Source organism: Dipodomys spectabilis, unplaced genomic scaffold (assembly GCF_019054845.1).
Source record: "Dipodomys spectabilis isolate Male_0828 unplaced genomic scaffold, ASM1905484v1 ptg000464l, whole genome shotgun sequence".
In the NCBI taxonomy this organism is placed as follows: Eukaryota; Metazoa; Chordata; class Mammalia; order Rodentia; family Heteromyidae; genus Dipodomys; species Dipodomys spectabilis.
Window position 1 is genome coordinate 340,203 of NW_024871141.1, and position 5,733 is coordinate 345,935.

The following is a 5,733-nucleotide window of genomic DNA, read 5'->3' on the forward strand; positions in this document are numbered from 1 at the left end:
AGTCCAGAATGGCTATACTTTGGGTAAGGTCTCTCACTAGGTGTGTGTGTGTGTGTGTGTGTGTGTGTGTGTGTGTGTGTGTGTGTGTGTGTGTGTGTGTGTGTGTCTGTGTGTTGGTGTGAGAGAGTCAGACACAGCTGAGGTTTGGTGTAAAACACTTCTTCCCTTCAGCATTGAGTTTTGGTATCTAGTGGTTTTTCCTCCTCCTGAATGATGAACTCTAAATTTCTTCTTCTATATAGTTTTATCCTTAGATCTTCTTAGTATTCAGATTCCTAACATCTGCTTGTGAACTTCAGAATTTGCTTCATAAAGGGGGTGCCTTTCTTCTTACTTTTATGAAGCCCTTTGCTCTATTTAAATGGATCATGTGCTGTGTTAGTGGTTTTACTAAGCCCAGACTCTTGTGGCCCAGGCTGTGACTGTTAGTTCTGAGATTAGTTTAGGCTAATATGACATACTATCATTTCAGTCTATTTAGTGAGAAAAGTTCAGCATCTTTATTGAAACAATTTCCTGGCTGTAAAACAAACAAAAATTCCAGTGGTATAAATGTACAATTTGTTGATTTTAGTTAATTGTGCACCACAGCAATGAAAAAAATCTTCTTACTAAAGTCAGTATTTAGAATATGAAAAAATCAATTATTATAGAACTTAAAAACTGATCGAATACCAAAAGAAAAACAAAGACACTGATCAGGAATGCAGTACAAATGTAAGTGTTTAATAAATAAATGAAATGTTTGAGATTCTTATCCACATAGGAAATACAAAGGAAAATAAATAGGAAAGTCACTGAAATCCCATCCTACACACCAGAATAGCTATCACCACTCGAATAAATAAACATCTGGGAGGTTGAAATAAATCAGGAACTGTATTTGGTTTTGTGATATTGTAAACTAGTGCAAACCATAAGAAGATCATAATGGAAGTTTAGACAATACCAAAAAGACACATGTGTTGATGACCTTTACTGCAACCTTTCTACATAAAGAAGGAATATAAATCAACATCAACATCCATGTGCATGGCAGCAAGAAAGAAAGCTGTGTAATCAACCTAGATGCACAAAAAAGAGGGAATAAAGGAAATATGCTATTCATAACTATAAACATGTTCTGGTATATAAGAGAAGTAAATTTCTCCAATAATACTGCTAAATATTTTTGGATATATACCTAATCCTAATTTCACAGGTTTTGTGGCTTAGTGTTTTTCTTTAAAAGGGACCTCCATATTCATATTTAGAGGAGTTACAATAGGTTGAAGATATCCTATAATATGTGGATATTAGAAGAAATTTAAATATATCAATGAACACATAAAGGACCATCATATACAGTTTGTAATTTGATCCAATTTTAAGAAGGCAACAGTTGGGGGACAAGACAATGTTAGAAGCTTAATAACAAAAACACAGACATGGAACTTTTTTTAAAAGTGTGCAACTGATTAGTGCTAATACTAACAAAATATTTTCCTCAAGTTTTAAAAATGAAACAATTAAAATAATACTTAATAACATCAAATAAGTATGCCATGGAAGAAAATGTACCATAGATATATGTTTCCCCATAATTTGTTTTAATTTATAACAAATGGATTAAAAGAAAATGTGATTACATGCCTGAAGATGATAACACATTCAAGTATCATTGATTGAATCCGGCAAAGGAAAGTAACAGAGAAGTAGAGAGTAAGAACAACCTGGATGAAGAACCTAGATGAAGATACTCAGTAGAACTTTGTGAGGAAAAAATGTGTTCCATTTTGCTCAACATTGAGTTAGGACAGCTATCTTTTGACAGAACACTTGTAATGTAGTCAGAACAGTGGAGTTACTAATTTAAGCAGTAATTTATTACTTTTATTCCCTAATCTTATGATATGATTCCCAAATGATGTGAGTGATCCTAGATTTTCTGGGCCCTTTTTAACCCAAAATTTCTAATTCCTTCCCCTGCCAATAATTCTTCTGCTATTCTCATTTCTCCTTGTTTCTAAAGTCAACTCCTGTGACCTTTTGGTTTATTGGAAAAAGCTTGAGAAATATGAGGATGGTCTGGAATCTGAGGAACATCCACACCAGCTTGGAGGATCTAGTAAAAGAGCTTCACCTGGAACTCAGAATCAGATATTAATTGACCTCTTTGGAACTAGAGAAACTCAATCCCTCAGGTAGGATCTATCATTCCTTGACTTTCTCTGAAGAGATTTGGTACTAGGGCACAATTCAGAGAATGAGCTTTCCCACCACTTACCACAGCTTTGTCAGGAGAAATAGGTTTAAAACTAAAAGTGACCTCAGTTCTCACAGGGCCAGTCAGAAACCAAGAGATCACATTTTCCTCCTCATCAGGCACCTTTCTGGGAGGAACAGAGTCTGGGCAAAGTCTACGATGGAGATAAAGTGAGACTGGGCCTAAGGAGTACACAAAAGAATGATCCTCTCTTTGACTAAAAGTGAGTTGTGCAGTGAGACATGACAACTTCCTTTATATATGAAAATTCACTAGGTGAGTTATCTCACTGCCACTGTGCGGGAGGTCAGTTTCCTCAAAGAAGTTGTTAAATGTTGTGTCTACCAGTTTACTCTATAGGCTGTTGTTTCTCCCTCCTCTTCCCATGCCAAGAATGCATTGCTTCTTTCAGGCACTAAACTACTTGTCCTGAATCCTAAGCAGGAATATTGTAGGCTATTCTTTGGCTAACCACTTGCATTGGAGGTAGAAAAGTCCCAGGCTTCGCACATACCAAGAGGTAGAGAAGTTGAGTATAAGCTCAGATTGGTAATGAAGAACAATCATATTGAAAAAAAATAAGTAAATGAAATTAATGGTTGAGTAATTTAGGGTGTATAGCCACTAAATTTAGGTAATTATTAGTAACACATATACAATCATGGATTAGGAAGAAAACAGTGAAGTAGTTTCAAGATAACATGAAAAGACACATAATAGCCATAACAGGAGATGAAAGTGTGAAGGAATTGTTGGCATAGGTCCATTTACTATCTGAGGAGTGACCTTGGATAGGCTTTTAGAATAATATCTAAAAGAGAGAGACTTGCAAAATGCGTACCCTTGGCTCACACCTGTAATCCTAGCTACCCAGGAGGGTGAGATATGAGTTTTATGATTCAAAGCAAGCCCAGGCAGAAAAAGCCAGAAGTAGTGCTGTGGCTCAAGTGGTAGAGCACTAGCTTGGAGCTCAGAGACACTACCTATGCCCTGAGTTCAAGCTTCAGGATCATCAAAACAACAACAAAAAACAATAATGATATAAAGAAATAAAAGAAGAACTTAAAGATATGCGATGGAATGATGATCCTGTGCAACTGTCCAGGGAACATAAAAGGAGACAAAATTTGGAGCAAAATGATACCTATTTATTACTAATCAAGGATGCAAAGCAAATGCCAAATTCCTCTTCCCTAAAACTTCCAAACCTGGGCTCAGAACACGGCTCATTGGTTGAGTGTTTGCCTTGCAGGCTTGACACCCTGGGTTCAATTCCTCAGCCAGAAGTGTTGCTATGGCTCGAGTGGTAGAGCACTAGCCTTGACGTGAAGAGGTGTGGGACAGGACCCAGGCCCAGAGTTCAGGCCCCATGACCTGCCAAAAAAAACCCCAAAAAACAAAACAAAAAAAACTTCCAAACTTATATTTTCTCATAATTGAGGAGAGGGTTTTTTTTTAAACAGGAATTCTTATCTAGTTCAAGGTCATCAGAACTTCAGTAGAGTTTTCCTGTTGAGATATAATGCACCTAACTCTGATGAACTTAATCATGACTAGGAAAGTATGGACATTGATGTGTTTATTACATTTTTCCTTATAAATATATGATTCTGTCAGATATGTAATATATATTGTACAATATATTATACATTATATAGCATAATAAATATATTATAATATAACATATATTATATATTAACAGACTTCCTAATTTTAGAGTTAGGAACAAGTAACATATTGAAAGACAAATGCTTGAATCTCTGAGTAATTTCTCTACCACTGGACAATTCCAGGTTTCATTCTTAATACCCAAAGAGCAACATAGGCAAGTGGTGCCCATGGAGGTGGTTTTCTGGATTCTGGAAACTGTGATCTGCACATATATATATATATGAAATATGGTTTTATACTAGTGAATGTGTAAAACTATAGCAGCAGATAATTAAGTCAACATCTATGTGCACACTCAATCACTTTCAAGTATAAGAATTTCTTTTCGGGCTGGGAAGATGGCTCAGTGGTATATAGCTTGCCTTGCATGCATGAGGCCCTGGGTTCAATTCCTCAGCACCACATAAGCAAAAAGAAAAAAGCCAGAAGTGGCGCAGTGGCTCAAGTGGTAGAGCACTAGCCTTGAGTTGAAGAGCTGAGGAACAGCACCCAGGCCCAGAGTTCAGGCCCCATGACCGGACCCCCTCAAAAAAGAATGTCATTTCTATGTTCCCTATGCACCTACACAGAGAGTACATGAGTTGCACTTTAATTGTCCTGGGAGTTCTTTATCTGGCTGCTGTAGCTTCACATGCTTTGTTCTCTTACTAGCCATATGTCATGTGTTCAACAACAATACTTGTTACAAGCAAAAGTATCTACCCTGGCACACAGAGGAACTTAGAATTCAGAAATGCTACAAATAAGTAGGAGGTACAGCAGTACTTTTCAAAATTAAATAGACTGAATATTTGTTAGAAAGTTTGTCAGAAAAATAAACTTCAGTGCAGGATGAAATTCTTGAAGAAAACTACAGTTGAAATTACATATAGCTAGGTGCTGGTAGCTCATGCCTGTAATCTTGGCTAATATGGAGGCTGATTTCTGAGAATCACAGTTCAAAGCCATCTTGGGCAGAAAAGTTGCCATGAGACTCTTATTTCCAATTAATCAATCAAGACTAAAATTGATACTGTGGCTCAATGTGGTAGAGAGATAACCTTGAGCCAAAGACCTCAGGAACAGTGCCCAGGACCCAAGTTCAAACTCTGCAATAGACAATAAATAAAAATAAAAAATAAATTACATATAATTTATTACCAACTCTGTACAAGGAATATAGGATATGACACATGGCAACATATGATTTCAAGTTACAAAGTTACAAAGCATTTCCCCACTCTTGAGAACTAGGAGTAATCCATATTGGAAAAAATAAAAACATGAATGATTTATACCAAATTTCAAAACATACTATATGTTATACAAAGGAAATGCAATAAACATGCATTTCACAATTTAGTAAACATCATATAGTATAAAGAATCTGATTAACAGATTCATAAAAATCAATACAATGCCGATAAAACATCCAATATCTCAGGGGTCAAAATAGCAGAATACTTTCCATCTATGATGGCTGTTTTGTAAATTATGCAGCCCTCTCAATCCCACAATTGCAGAAGGGTCTTCCTGGGAATGTCCAGAAACCTGTCTACTGTGAGTACTCAATGTAGACCTGGTCCTATTCTTTATTATTTAGACATGTGATAGACTCAATATCTGATAACTTAATGACATTTTAGTTCTCAGAAAAAAAGGAAATTGATGACAGTGGGAAAATCAACCAGATCCCGGAAAGATTTCTATCATTGTGCTAAAACTGTACCCTTTTACTGACACTTGAACAAACTGCAGCAATTGACACTCCAACAACATGTCCAAAAACTAGTTTTCCAAATATTGAGCCACAATGCCTCGTCCAGTTTTCTGGTGTT